Below are 16,466 nucleotides of genomic sequence, written 5' to 3'. Positions count from 1 at the left end.
ATAAGTAGGACTCCTTCTTCAGCTTGACGGCATCCCTTACTTCCGTGTCCACCACCGGGTTAGGGGATTGCCGCCGCGACAGGCACCAGAGACCTTGCGTCCACAGCTACAGCGGCCGCATCGACAACGGAGGTGGAGAACATGGTCCCCTCGGACTCCATGTCTCCAACCTCCCCCAGGATCTGGAGAAGGTCTCCCGGAGGTGGGAGTTGGAGACATGCTGACAGAGGGTTCCACCAGTCATTCCCAGCAGACCCTCATGATATGTTTGGGCCTGCCAGGTCTGACCGGCTTCCTCCCTCCCAGCGGATCCAACTCACCACCGGGTGGTGATCGGTCGACGCTCTGCCCCTCTCTTCACTCTCGAGTGTCTGAGACACGTGGCCGAAGGTCAGATGATAGACTACAAAGTCGATCATCGACCTCCGGCTCAGGGTGTCCTGGTGCCACGTGCACTTATGGTCACCCTTGTGCTCGAACATGGTGTTCATGATGGACAAACTGTGACTTGCACAGAAGTCCAACAACTGAACACCACTCGGGTTCAGATTGGGGAGGCCATGCTTCCCAGTCACCCCCCTCCAGGTCTCACTGTCACCACCCACGTGGGCATTGAATCCCCCCGGGAGAACAATGGAGTCCCCAGTCGGAGCGCTATCTAGTACCCCTCCCAGGGACTCCAAGAAGGTCGGGTACTCTGCACTGCTACTCCGCGGCCGTAGGCCGAGACAACGATGAAAGCTTGTCCCCGACCCGAAGGCGTAGGGATGCGACCCTCTCGTTCACTGGAGTGAACTCCAACACATGGCGACTGAGCTGGGAGCAATAAGCAATGCGACCCACACTCTCCGCCTCCCCGCGGCCAACGCCAGAAAAATAAAGCGTCCAGCCCCTCTCCAGGAGTTGGGTACCAGACCCAAGCTGTGCGTGGGAGCCCGACTATCTCTAGTTGGTATCTCTCAACCTCCCGCACAAGCTCAGGCTCATTCCCCCCAGCGAGCTGACATTCCACTTCCCAACAGCCAGGACGCTGAGCACGGACCGGGCCGCCGGGCCACCCACCCTCGACCGCCACCCAATCCTCTCTGCACCCGACCCCCTGGCCCCCTCTGCAGGTTGTGAACCCACAGGAAGGCGGGCCCACATCGCTCTTTCGGGCTGAGCCCGGCCGGGCCCCATGGGCTAAGGCCCGACCACCAGGCGCTCGCACGTGAGCCCCAACCCCAGGCCTGGCTCAGGGTGGGGCCCCAGCTCCACCATACCGGGCGACGTCTCGGTCCTTGATTTTTTACTGGTCATGGAGATTCTGAACTGCCCTTAGTCTGATCCTCACCTAGGACCTGTTTGCCTTGGGAGACCCCAGGAGCACAAAGCCCCCAACATAGCTCCTAGATTCATCCGGGTACGCAAACTCCCCCACCACGATAAGGTGGCAGCTAGAGGGGGAGTGGATGACACAAGAAAGTGAAAACACTTATTCCATTGTGGTACATTTAAAAAATCAAATGGCAAAATAATATATAATAATATAATAATAATAATAATATAATAATAAATAGTGAGTATATGATAACAAGAACCTAAACATTTATAAATACAGTGGTCCTTGCTATAACGCGTTCACCTTTCGCGGTCTCGCAGTTTCGCGGATTTTTTTGTGCAATTTTGCATGCTTTTTTTAACAGCGCATTGTGTTCTGCGTCCTTATCAGGCGGGCCGGTCGGCATCTCCGCAATTGCTCTCACTGCCTCCGATGCGCTTACTGAGTCTGCGGGCTCGGTAAATGCGCAGCAGGCCACTCACACACCCCGCTCCTGTCTGCTGTGTGGAGCTGCGCCAAATCTGGCAACAGCTCCAGAGACTACGCTCACTGTTTTGATGCGGATGTTGACCACAGCCGCAGAGCTCCTGGCCACCGAGAGAGAACTTGGATTCTTTGTGGGTCCCGCATCCGTACCTCCGGAGGCAGTGAGCGAAGGAGAGTTCTGCGTGTGTCTGTTTATAATCTTCTCACCCAGAAGAAAAGAGAGCGTTTACACAGGAGAGAAAGTGAGAAAATGTTAATGCCTGTTTGAGAAAAGTGTATAAAGTGTGTATTGAGGGGTTTTACAGCCTTAAAACATCTATAATAATGGCAAAAAATAGCACTGACTACTGCGGATTTCGCTTATCGCAGGTTATTTTTAGAACGTAACTCCCGCGATAAACGAGGGACCACTGTATATTAAGACAGTAAATTAACACTAAAAAAATGATGTAATTAACAGGAAATAAAAGGGTTGAGTTCTTCCTCTAAAAACCGTTGAGGTTTAAGGTTTTAAAACATCATCTGGACTAACCGCCATTCCAACTCATTATAGAAACTTTGCATAATTTATTATCACCCTTGAACAGTGGTGGGCACAGCTAACCAAAAAGTTAACTTTGATAATTAATCAGCTAACTGAAAGTTACCTTTTATAAAGTTAAACTGATAAAGCACCCAAAGATTTGTCGGAAGCTACAGCTAACCGATAACTTTCAAAATTTTGTTTTAACACCATGATCACAAACCCAAACAGAGTCATCACTTCTGTCTTTGTGCGATGTGCCCCTGCTCAAAGCTCTTGTTTAGTATGTATTTTACTCTACCGCAGCAAAAGGAGCCTAACCACCAGATTGTCACCCGAAAAAAAAAAAAAAATCATTATACCTCAACCACATACTGCAGTTCCGCCGTGAGGCAGAGGTCTTGGAAAATAAAGCAGTTTTGACTTATGGTTTTGATTTATAAATGAAATTATTCTGTATAGAATACCTACATTAATGACCGTTCTGTCATTTGTACAAAGTTAAACTATAACACATAACTTTTCATTTTAAATAATGTACTAATTCTGAAGTTTGTAACAAACACACACATGCCAAAGGGATTATGGGTAAAACAGCCTTCACTAACACTGATTGGTTGACTCATTCATTCAACGTAAAACAAACACGTTAATTGACATGTGTGTTGGTTTACATATAAATGTGCTTTTGTAAAATTGCCATTTTTAATATGTAAAAAAAGCCATTTGTAAAAGCCAAAATTGTGATTAGACAACCATCTGATATAACCTGATAATACTGCCATGAACACTACTGGCCAGTAGATGGCAGTAGAGACCTGAAAACTTGCCAAAACAACTATTCCAAATAATGCTACGTTTAATCTGCGTGGAATTTAATAAACACAAACCGAATTTCAGACATCTTATTATATACTCTGGAACAAGGACAACAAACAGTGTTGTAAAGGACAATAACCAGGACATTATAGAGCAAACAGGAAGCGATTGCAGCTCACAGTGATTCCAATTGAAAATAATGGAGAAGCAACCTGAGCTCGTCTGGCATTTTTACATAAAACACACAACAACATCTATAAACCCAGAGATATATTCACGAGGGTTTTAGACACAATATACAAAGGGTTTAATGCTGTTGTCCGTGGAGCCTGATCAGAGTGCCTCAAATGCATTTCGTAAACTTTTACAGTACCCATAATGCACTGCGCACACCATGTCCACACTAAAACCTTTAAAATTAGTGCAATACTTTAAAACTAAAACATATAGCTGATATTTTCACTCTATAAAACTTCAGATGTGATGTTAATTTAAATAACTTGTCCAAAATTATTTTTGTTAAAATTTTAATCATAAGTTAAAACTGTATGCCTCTGGATGACTTGGCTGATATTGCCAGCTGGTTAGTAAGGTGTCAAGAGACATAATCTCATTTTGTTTTGTGACTTATTCTCCTTTGATTGCAGAGGTTAGAACAGTTTCTCCTTAAACCAGCTCTTCTTTGTTTGTAAAGGGTAGAACTGTATGTCTACTACAAAACATTTAACAGGTAGGCTCTAAAATCTTTGATATCAGACTTTAAAATGTTTATTAAGTGTTAAAGCTTTATTCACTAAGCTTGCAATAATATGTTAGCGGTCTAAAACTTATTGGACCAAAACTTATTGGAAGAGAATTGAGCCCATGATGGTTTTTAAAGATCTGAAAAGTTAATCTGAAAATGTTAAAATGAAATGAAAATGTTATCTTTAATAATTAGCGAATTAGTGGATTAGCAGATTAGCGTAACTGTGCCCACCACTGCCCTTGAATAATGTCAGATACATATTTTATACCTACTACCCAATCTAGAACCTGTGGATCCCCACGGGCAATGTGCTAGTACTACTGTAGTGGCACAGTGGCTTAGTAGTTATCCCCCCCCCCCACCGTTAACTGGAATAAGTGGGCAAGTAAATGACTGACTTACTGACTGACTGACTGACTGTATACTGAGGCAAATTTAACATTATGTATAATATTAATTGTGGCTCAGGTCTGGCAGAATGGAACAGTGCCACGGGTCTAATCTGCCCTCTCCCCTTCACCACTATTGAGTTACAACTTCAGTGAAAGAAAAATATTATTTATGGCTCAAAGGTTAAAAATTAGTTGTCAGAAGACTGCTCACATATGAATTTTAATTTTCAACTCAGTGTTTATGACAACACATATATGGTGTGAAATTGCTGGAAATGGGTTGTTTTTTTATTATGTAAAGCTGTGTAAATATGTTGTGTTCCTATCTCTATATTTAAGATTTTTATCTATTTTCAATTCAACATTCAGATTTGACTTAGCAATTTAAAAAGCTCTGATGGCCAGGGAACATCACCTGTGATGTTTTGGCAATGTGCCACTTTTCTCTAGGCATGATGCAGCACACAGGTTCTTCAGTGTTTAAAGATTTTCAGTGGCTGCAGTAAACTAAGGGAGCATCCAAATTTAACCTGACTGTGGCAACAAGATGGTTCCATTGGATTGCTGGGGATGGATTGGTTGTCATACAGCTCCTAGACCTGACCTGCACATTTGCAAATGTTACATATTTAAAAGCTGCACTGTGCTTCACTTTCATTGTCTTGACATAGATAAGAAAGGGGGGGATATTCTGGATACTGTTGTCTTGTCAGTTTGTCATTGTGTATCATTGTTGCAACCAGGTAACTGACAGACAGTTTCTGGCCAGTGAAGCTTGGAGCACCAGTGATCATCTTCGACAAAATCTCGCCCTGTCTGAGGTGGCAACAGGTGGTCTTGGTGTGGCTATCCGAAGTTCACCTGTACCTGGATTTGAGAAGTACAATCAGAAGTTTGCATCCATCTCAACATCCAGATGACATGTACTTAAGAGAATTCTGGGAAAATGTGTTCAGATGTAGTCCTGCACCTACGCAATCACATGCTACACCTCGATCTTCAAATTCAGCTTTAACATTGAAAACGTCACATCAGTCAAATGATTCTACTTCATCTGCTGTGAACCAGTTCATCAGAAATCTTCACTGTTGCCCTGTCGTGGGAATGAGTCCCTGGAGGCAGTGCGAACTGGATTAACTGACCTTTCTGAACTTAGGGTGGTGTACAATGTCTACCTAGCTGTTTACGCTGCAGCCCACGCGATTCACAACCTTCTCACCTGCCCTGAAACTGACAACCCTGAAGCAAACAGCACCTCAGCCTGCTCCTCATCAAACATATCAATTCCAGAGAGGTAAACACAATTACTTTTATCAGACCATATAACTGTCCTGAAATATTCTGACACATCACATGGTCAGTCACATGATAATAATAAAAACAATAATTTGAGATTTTATGTCTGTCACAGCTGTTGCACTGCACAGGATGAACTATTTTATTTTAATGGTGCAGACATTCCAGCCAAATATGACATTGTCAACTGGCAGAAAACCTCTAAAGGGTCACTTAAACTTGTGCTGGTCGGTCGTGGGATGGGTTAGAACTACAGCTCAATGACTCAGTGATTCAGTGGACCTCAGGATCCAATCAGGTAGTCACATCTACTGACAGTTTGCAATGAAGAAATTCAAGTTTTAAAATGATTATTTTTCTTCCTTTGACAATAATAATAACCATAACAACAATAATAATAATAATTTTTGGAGGCACTATTATAATGGTGCAAGTATTCCAAAATCCACCCCATCTTTGTTCGAAAGTGAGAGTCACACAAGGCATGTTTTGGTGCACCAATCTGAAAGATGTGCAAATAGGCTGACTGAGCTAGAATATTAATTTGAACATATAACATATCAGAACATTCAACTTGGCCATTCACTTGTTCCTTCATAGCAATTAGTCAGTATGACATTTACAATGGGCATCATGAAAATATTATCAAGAAGAAAAGGAAGAAGTTGTTACAGATAAGAGTTTTGTATGAATTGTGCTGAGTAACAGACATGAATCCACACTAACTATAACTCTTCAGACACCAATATCAAGAATTCCTTTGGGGAGTGGGGTGCCCTTTGATTTGTTTTTGTTCTTGATGATGATGATTATGATGATGATGTTCTACCCAAATGTCTTATATGTTAAAGGCATTGTGTTTACTGTAAAATACAAAAATAATTTAATAATAATAATAATAATAATAATAATAATAATAGAATCAACATTTATTGTTATATGTATAATACGGAAACATGTTTCATTGTACAATTAAATTTTTTCTTTGCTGCTCCCCAGTCTATGTCAAACAATATGCAGCATAATATACACAGTAAAACAATTGTAAACAGCAGCATATGAAAACAATACAATATAAATATAAATGTGTAAAGATATAGCTATGGAGTAACAACTATATACATATTATATACACATTACTATACATATTGTGGAATTAGTGAGCGACAGCACATCTGGAAACTATTCACAGTGCTTTTTCCTCATTTTGTTATGTTACAGATTCCAAAATGGAGTAAATAAATTTTTTCCCCATAATGATGACATTAAAAAAGTTATTTTATTTATTTATTTATTTATTTATTTTGCAAATTTATTAAAAGTTAAAAAGCTAAAAAATCACATGTATTCACACCCTTGCTCATGCTTTGTTGATGGACCTTTAGTCACAATTACAGCCTCAAGTCTTCTTGAATGTGATGCCACAAGCTTGTTACACCTATCTTTGGGCAGTTTTGTCCATTCCTCTTTGTCGCACATCTCCAGTTCCATTAGGTTCAATGTTGGTGCACAAGCATTTTCATATCTCTCAGTTGGATTCAGGTCTACGCTCTGGCTGCGCCATTCAAGGACATTCACAAAGTTGTCCTGAAGCCACTACTTTGATATCTTGGCTGTGTGCTTAGGGTCATTGTCCTGCTGAAAGATGAACCGTCACCCCAGTCTGAGGTCAATAGTGCTCTGGAGCAGGTTTTCATCCAGGATGTCTCTGTACATTGCAGCATTCATCTTTCCCTCAAGCCTGACTAGTCTCCCAGTTCCTGCCACTGCAAAACATCCCCACAGCATGATGCTGTCACCACCATGCTTCACTGTAGGGATGGTGCCTGGTTTCCTTCAAACATGACGCCTGGCATTCACACCAAAGAGATCAATCTTTGTCTCATTAGACCAGAGAATTTTGTTTCTCATGGTCTGAGAGTCCTTCAGGTGCCTTTTTGACAAACACCAAGGAGTGGCTTATGCCTGGCCACTCTGCGATACATGCCTGATTGGTGCAGAGAAGGTTGTCCTTCTAGTAGGTTGTCCTCTCTCCAAAGAGGAATGCTGGGGCTCTGACAGAGTGACCAATGGGCTCTTGGTCACCTCCGTGATTAAGGCCCTTCTCCCCTGATCGCTCAGTTTAGACGGGCAGCCAGCTCTGCGAAGAGTCCTGGTGGATCCAAACTTCTTCCAATTACGGACAATGGAGGCCACTGTGCTTATTGGACCATCAATGCAGCAGAAATGTTTCTGTACCCTTCCCCAGATTTCTGCCTTGAGACAATCCTGTCACGGAGGTCTACAAACAATTCCTTTGACTTCATGCTTGGTTTGTGCTTTGACATGCCCTGTCAACTGTACATTATATAAAGACAGGAATTATATGTAGACAGGTGTGTGCCTTTCCTAATCATGTCCAGTCAACTGAATTTACCCCAGGTGGACTCCAATTAAGCTGTAGAAAAATCTCAAGGATGATCAGTGAAAACAGGATGCACCCAAGCTCAATTTTGATCTTCATGGCAGTGGCTGTGAATACTAATGTGCATGTGATTCTTTATTTTTATATTGTTATTATTTTTCATAAATTTGCAAAAATCTCAAAATACTTTTTTTCACATTGTCATTATGGGGTATTGTATGTAGAAAGTTGAGGGGAAAAATGAATTTCATCCATTTTGGAATAAGGCTGTACCATAACAAAATGTGGAGAAAGTGAAGGGCTGTGAATACATTCCTCATGCACCGTACATCAGCTGTACGTGCAATGGACAGTGATCACTGTGCAAATATGCATGTGCAACTGATGATGTAAGATTAAAGTGTGCATGAGGTATAGACCATGATTGTGGACTCCTGTCAGCTGTTTAGGTGTCTGATGGCTGTGGGAAAGAAGAATACTTGAAAGACCTGCATTTCACACTTCTGTACCTCCAGCCTGAGGGTAGAAGTGTGAACATTCCATGCTTGGGGTGGTGGAGTCATTTAGGATGGATGTAGCTCTCCTGTGGAGTCTGCGGTAGAAGATAGTGTGCAAAGAGGGTAGTCTTCACCACTCTCCTGCAGGAATTGTTGCTGTACCACACAGTGATGCAGCTGGTCAAGATTCTCAAACAATGCAGCTGTAGATGTTGCTGAGGATTCGTAGGCGAACTACCAACGTCCTCAGCCTCCTCAAGAAGTACAGTCCACTGTTGAGCCCTCTTAACCAGCTGTGTCAAATCAAGTGTTTAAATAAGGTTCTCACTGATGTAGACACCAGGTTATTTAAAGCTGCTGACCCTCACCAATTCAAGCTCTTGAATGAATAGTGGCCGCGGTGAGGTCTTCTGTCTGTCATGTTCACTATCATCCCCTTTGTCTTGTCCGTGTTGAGGGTGAAGTTATGGTCTTCACACCATGATATCAGACTGGCCACCTCCCTCCTGTAGGGTACTTGGTCCCTGCCATTGATGTGTCCTATCACTGCAGTGTTATCTGTGAACTTTAGGATTTGTGTCATCATTATAGGAGGCAACACAGTCATAGGTGAACAAGGAGTTCTTGTGTTTGTAATTATGTTGGCCGAAGTCCTGACAGACTGGAGCCTGCCTGTCAGAAAGCCTTGGAGCCATCACAGAGGGTCAAATGTAGACAGTTTATGGGTGAGTTTGTGGGGGATGACCATGTTAAAGTCGGAACTGTAGTCAACAAAGATCATCCTAATGCAGGAGTCTTTATTTTCCAGGTGGGAGAGGGTGTAATAGAGTGGTTGAGCTTCCTCAGTCCTTTTGTACCAGGCCTGATAAGACCACTGGCAGAGGGAATGGGGGTCAGGTGGTCCAGGTTAGTGCATGCTTAATCTCTGTGCTGTAGCTGGAGGTCTCAAAGTGGGTGTAGGTGTTGAGATCATCCAGCAGGCTTTTCATGGAGCTGATGGTACTGAAGGCAGTCCTATAGTCTGTAATGTGCTGTAGGCCTTGCAACATCCACCTGGAGTCAGCAGTAGAATAGAAGACGTCCAGCTTCTCTCTGGACTGCCTCTTGGCTGCTGTGATGGCGGTCCTCAGTCCATACTTTGCAGCTTAATATTCTGTCTCACTGCCTGATCTATTCGCAAGAGAGCGAGCACGCAGCCTCTGCCATACCTGACTACTTATCCAGGGCTTCTGGTTGGGGAACTTCCTTACTAGTAGGATGGGCATAATAATAATAATAATAATAATAATAATAATAATAATAATAATAATAATAATAATAATAATAATAATAATAATAATAATAAATAAATAAATAAATAAATAAATAATAAATGTAATGAGCTTTTATTTTAAAAGCCATTATAATAGGAAAAACAGGACAAAAGATGTAGGGAAAATGTGACAGTAAGAAGGCATAGATGTGCTAAGCCCCAGTATGGAAGAAGAAAACTTGCAGTTTCTTGAATTCCAAAACTGACCACATTCTCATAGAAGCCCATGTTAAGATGTCCAATTTTGGAAAAGAAAAAAATTATGTTTACTGCCTGTTACAAAAATAAATAAATAAATAAACTGCAGATGTAATTCTGCAGCGACAGTTTTCTGTTGCTGACATGAGAAAGCAGCTTACATCGAATGGACTGGACATAAGCTATGAACAAGTACTGGACAAAACAAACGTACATCAGGAAAGTTCTCTTTTGATACCCCCACCCCCACCCCACCCCCCAAGTCTTGAGCATGTACAACATACGAGGTCTGTTAGAAAAGTATCCGACCTTTTTATTTTTTCAAAAAACCATATGGATTTGAATCATGTGTGATTGCATCAGCCAAGCTTGAACCTTCGTGCGCATGCGTGAGTTTTTTCACGCCTATCGGTTGCGTCATTCGCCTGTGAACAGGCTTTGTGTGAGCAGTGGTCCACCCCTCTCGTCGAATTTTATTGCGAATAAATGTCTGAACAATTTGGAGCTTTGCTGCATCAATTTTTTCCAGAAACTGTGAGAGACCTCCAGGTGGACACCATCCGGAAAATTCAGATGGCTTTCAGGGACGATTTATGGGGATTACACAGATTAAGGAGTGCTCCAGCCGGTTTAAAGACCGCCCACAGCGTCTGAGAGTGCGCCGCGCTCCAAGCGCCGATCAACAGCCTGAATCAACCAGATCATTTCCAACGTGAAGGCTTTTTTGATCCGGGATGTCGTCTGACTTACACAAAAATGGCAGGAGACTTGGACATCAGTACTTTTTCGGCACATTCCACTGTTACAGGAGTTTTTTCATGGAAAAAGAAGCAGAGGGATGCGCCACGGAGCCGTTCATGGCGCGGCACAAAACCACCTCTCGGGACCTACTTTTCTAACAGACCTAGTACATAACTTTCTGAAAGACTTTCTCATCAGCTGACAAGGGACACATTTAATGAATGAGAGAAGGATTTGTACAGGACAAAAACAAACACAAATGGTAAGCTGTGATTTAAAAAAAAAAAAAATCAGACATTTATTGAAATACAGATACAATTATTTATTGGTCATTGTAACAAGTACAATGAAAAGTAGCCTTTTCAGTGCAAATATAAACCTGAGTAAATCACATGCAGTCTTAAAAGGTCTAGGGAAAATAAACATAAAAGGTATGTTCAAAGTGCAAGCTTAAAAAATTCTAAGTATATAGTAGCAACATGAAAAATGATATATAAAAAAGCGAAAAGTAAGTACAAAACTATGGATATTTCACAGTGGCAGTGGATATTGCACATTAACAAATATTGCACTTATTTCAAGTGTGACATGTGACATGGCTACTTTATACCTTCAGTTGTATTCATAGCTGTAACAGTGGTTGGGTAGAAACTGTTTTTCAGTCTATTTGTACTTACTTGAAAAACAGATAAAATAGGTGACGAATGTAATACTGGCCATGCTTGTGCATTGACCCACCCTGTCTTTGGGCAGAAATAATTTCTATACAGTTTTACACTTGTGTAATTGTGGTTTGTTTCAAATAATGATTTAGTTTGCTGCATATCCCTAGAATCATAAATTTCTAAGGAAACTGTCTTTGTTTTATGAAAAGATTTACTCCATATTACATGGAGAAAAGTGGAAGGGGTGGGGTTTGAACTGAGAACCTACCACAGTGAAACCAAGTGCACTAGCCACTTGACCCCCACAAAAAGGCTTATCAAAATATCAGTTCAGTCAGGATCACTTTAGTCAAAAAAGAAAGCTTTATTGAATTTCAATAAATTATCTTTGGTAGTGTGACCTCCCATCTCTTCCATGTGCTTACATAGAAAGGCTACACCAGGGAAGCTGCAGCAAAGGACCCGAAGCGGGCAACAGAGCAGAGCAGGCAGCAGAGACAACAAAATGACAGCAAATAAGCTGGAAAACAAAAAAGTATAAACATAAAAAGTTGGTGTGTGAATTGGTGGGAATTCAGCTTATGGAAGAGCTTTGCCAGCAGTCCAATAAATTGGATGTTCCATAACCAGTGTGCCTATTGAAAACATGAAGGAGTCAGCCACAGTATCAGCTGATGTGATTGGCAACTATCAGCTGATGTGGGTTGAACTTTGTGGCCTGCCAGAATGAACACCACACTTAATTTGTTGTGACAATTGTCTAAAATAACACAATGCTAAAATACCCTCAGCTGTATGAGTATTTTCATTCATTCATCCATTCATTCATCTTCAACCGCTTTTCCGGGTTCGTGTCGCGGTGGCAACAGCTCCAGCAGGGGACCCCAGACTTCCCTTTCCTGTGCCACATTGACCACCTCTGACTGGCGGATCCCAAGGTGTTCCCAGGCCAGTGTGGAGATATAATCTCTCCACCTAGTCCCGGGTCTTCCCCGAGGTCTCCTCCCAGATGGACATGCTGGAACACCTCCCTGGGTTAGTTTTTGTTTGACCTACTCCTCCAAACATTTGCTGATTTTTTTTTTCCTAAACAAACTTGGTATGTCATTGAAAGTTGACCTCAAATTTGCCCTTAAAGATCTGTTTGGAGACAGGTTAAGGAATTTTACTATCAACCCAATTTAGACCAAATATGGTAAACAGTGAGGTGGTTCCAAGTATTTCCCTGGTAAGGTCAATTCATTAAATGTCATTGGGGGTCACTTGTCATATTGCAGTAGTCCTTTCTGTCATTGTGCCCACTGGCACTATCAAGTAACTTGGACTGCAAAAATGGACTATATTACAAGGCCAGCAACACGGCTGTTATTATAGCTACACTATTCTTCAACTGTTTTACCAATCAAATGAAACAATAAAACTTGTGCTTCCATACTGTATAAATCAGAATTTCCATAAGTAAATAATCTCCAAATTGCCATTATTTAAGCTGCCATTATTGTTATGTTGTCACCGAGGTTATCAACTGTGCAACATGCCTGTCCTTTTTCCCTCTGGAATATGAGAGTGGATCACGGCCAGCGGGGCACCAGAAGCAAGAGCCCGCTCAAAGATCTCCTCCCCGCCTCACTCTAGTGACTCCACCCCCCCCCCCCCCCCCCGCCCCCCCACACCACCACCTTCGTTTTTTTTTTTTTTATTTGCGGAGATGTGGTTTGCAGTCAAGATTTCCTGAAGTAACTGCAGAGGTGTCAAATCCGGCTTCAGAAAGCAAAAACCCTCCCATGTGTTGCTTCTACCTGTGCACCTAAAACAGGTGATATCAATAATTAGCTCATCCACCTGCCTGAAGAGCTTAACTAATTACAATCAGCTGGTTTTTTGGGAAGATGGAACAAATATGTGGCTGTACTTTGACTTTCTGAAGCTGGATTTGACACCTCTGAGAGAGGTGTTTGAGATCCATAAACTAATTAAACTGAAAGAAAATATATATCTTGAATGATATTCATATTTTACGACTTACATTTTGCGAGACCTGCATTCCCATTTTGTGGGATATTTTATTCATGATTTGCAGCAAAATTACTAACGGTCAGTGGTGGGCACAGCTAACCAAAATGTTAGCTTCAATAACCATTAATCACATAACTGAAAAATTATCTTTTATGACGATTGACCAATAAACTGCAAAAAAAATGATCGTTATTACAAATAACCGATAACTATGAGTATTGATTGGGACGCGGCCACATCACATTACACTGTCGACTTCTGATAAACCAGTTTCACTTTAAGTGGCGCAGGGGCAGCTGGGTAAATTCAAGGATCACAAACACACAAGAACGCACGAAAAATGAATGAATAAAAAATAAAACCCCAAACACTGTCATCATCTTTATTGTTTATTGTTTATTGTGCAAATATTTGCTCATTCTGAAATGGATGCCTGAAACACGTTTCAAAAAAGCTGGGACAGTCGTATTTACCACTGTGCTACGTACATCAACTTTTCTTCTAACAATGCTCAATTAGCGTTTAGGAACTGATGACACTAATTGTGAGTGTCATGAATGGGTATAAAAGGAACATCCCCAAAGATGGGGCGAGGATCACCACTTTGTGAACAACTGTGTGAAAAAAATAGTCCAACAGTTTTAAAACAATGTTTCTCAACATTCAATTGCAAGGAATTTAGTGGTTCCATCATCTACAGTCCATAATATAATCAGAAGATTCAGAGAATCTGGAGAACCTTCTACACATAAGCAGCAATATCGAAAACCAACATTGAATGCCCGTGACCTTCTATCCCTCAGGTGGCACTACATTAAAAACTGACATCATTGTGAAAAGGATCTTACCACGTGTGCTCAGGAACACAGAAACCATTGTCAGTTAACACAGTTTGTCGCTACATCTACAAGTGCAAGTTAAAACACTACCATGCAAATCAAAAGCCATACATCAACAACATCCAGAAATGCTGCCGCCTTCTCTGGGCCTGAGCTCATTTGTAATGGACAGATGCAAAGTGGAAAGATGTGTGGTGGTCTGCTGGGTCCACATTTCAAATTTTTTTGGGAAATCATGGATGTCATGTCCTCCGGACAAGAAGGAAAAAGACCATTCAGATTGTTACCAGCACAAAGTTCAAAAGCCAGCATCTCTGATGGTATGGGGGTGTGTTAAGCCCCGGTCACAACCCACCATGCTTTTTTTTTCGCCGTACGTTTTCTGCGGATGCCACGGCCACGACGTTTTTGTGAAAACGTACGGAGGCAGTAGCAAGAGGAGGGAGGGAGTACATTCAATGCACGTCTCTAGGAGTGTAACGATAAAGAGAGTTGACAATAAAGCAGTGTGTGTGTGTGTGTGTGTGGGGTCACTTTTCTTTTTTATGAGTGGGACCGGAGCAGCAGGTGCTTTTAGGCGTCGGCGATGCATGTGCATGTCCAGCCTGCAGCGGTCAGTTGAACGAGTGCTTACTTGCCTCGAAAAGTTACAGCTAGTTAACAGACTGAAGCTGTGGAGTGTGTGTTGCTGACGTTTGGAAATAAAGTCCAAGTTCAAGTGAGAAGCTGCGTTGTGCATGCAAGTCTGTCGGTTTCCATAGTATGTGGTGAGTGCCGTAATCCGTACTGCCTACGTACGGATTTGGTTAATTCAATAGTAATTGAATGAAAATGCACTGCTTTGAATCCGTACTGAGGCAGTACTCACAACGTGCGTCATCTGTACTGCTGGTGAATCTGCAGCCTGACCGCAGCGAAAGTTCTGCATGCACTAAAACCTTTATGGCATGTCTGCATGTGTCTGCGTGCTCCTAAATTTGTACTGAGGCAGTACTTACGACGTACGGATCTCCAAATTTAGCTCACATTTTTGCAAGTAGACTGCACGCACGAGCAAGTATGGCGGGTTGTGACCACGGCTTAAGTGCCCATGACATACAGTAGTGTTCAGAATAATAGTAGTGCTATGTGACTAAAAAGATTAATCCAGGTTTGAGTATATTTCTTATTGTTACATGGGAAAAAAGGTACCAGTAGATTCAGTAGATTCTCACAAATCCAACAAGACCAAGCATTCATGATATGCACACTCCTAAGGCTATGAAATTGGGCTATTAGTAAAAAAAAGTAGAAAAGGGGGTGTTCACAATAATAGTAGTGTGGCATTCAGTCAGTGAGTTCGTCAATTTTGTGGAACAAACAGGTGTGAATCAGGTGTCCCCTATGTAAGGATGAAGCCAACACCTGTTGAACATGCTTTTCTCTTTGAAAGCCTGAGGAAAATGGGACATTCAAGACATTGTTCAGAAGAACAGCGTAGTTTGATTGGAAGTTGAAAGTTGATTGGAGAGGGGAAAACTTACATGCAGGTGGAAAAATTTATAGGCTGTTCATCTACAATGATCTCTAATGCTTTAAAATCGACAAAAAACCAGACACACATGGAAGAAAACAGAAAACAACCATCAAAATGGATAGAAGAATAACCAGAATGGCAAAGGCTCACCCACTGATCAGCTCCAGGATGATCAAAGACAGTCTGGAATTACCTGTAAGTGCTGTGACAGTTAGAAGACGCCTATGAGAAGCTAATTTATTTGCAAGAATTCCCGCAAAGTCCCTCTGTTAAATAAAAGACATGTGCAGAAGAGGTTACAATTTGCCAAAGAACACATCAACTGGCCTAAAGAGAAATGGATTTCTCTTTAGGCCAGATGATATTTTGTGGACTGATGAGAGTAAAATTGTTCTTTTTGGGTCCAAGGGCCACAGACAGTTTGCAAGACGACCCCCAAACTCTGAATTCAAGCCACAGTTCACAGTGAAGACAGTGAAGCATGGTGGTGCAAGCATCATGATATGGGCATGTTTCTCCTACTATGTTGTTGGGCCTATATATGTCATACCAGGTATCATGGATCAGTTTGGATATGTCAAAATACTTGAAGAGGTCATGTTGCCTTATGCTGATGAGGACATGCCCTTGAAATGGGTGTTTCAACAAGACAATGACCCCAAGCACACTAGTAAATGAGCAAAATCTTGGTTC

The 16,466-nt window shown here is 41.9% G+C and overlaps 1 long non-coding RNA gene across 1 annotated transcript in view; it reads right to left on the bottom strand.

Annotated features, from left to right (window-relative positions):
- Positions 1-1,423: 1,423 nt before the first annotated feature.
- Positions 1,424-16,466, bottom strand: part of LOC117509220 — a 17,815-nt gene continuing 2,772 nt past the window's right edge. Inside the window, exons 2-3 of the long non-coding RNA XR_004560317.1 lie at positions 10,158-10,167; positions 1,424-1,436 (exon numbers count right to left, since the gene is read on the bottom strand). This is a non-coding gene — a long non-coding RNA (uncharacterized LOC117509220). The remainder of the gene's footprint in view (positions 1,437-10,157; positions 10,168-16,466) is intronic.

This window comes from Thalassophryne amazonica, chromosome 4, assembly GCF_902500255.1.
Source record: "Thalassophryne amazonica chromosome 4, fThaAma1.1, whole genome shotgun sequence".
NCBI classification, from domain to species: domain Eukaryota; kingdom Metazoa; phylum Chordata; class Actinopteri; order Batrachoidiformes; family Batrachoididae; genus Thalassophryne; species Thalassophryne amazonica.
This window is presented reverse-complemented; position numbering and strand designations above follow the sequence as displayed.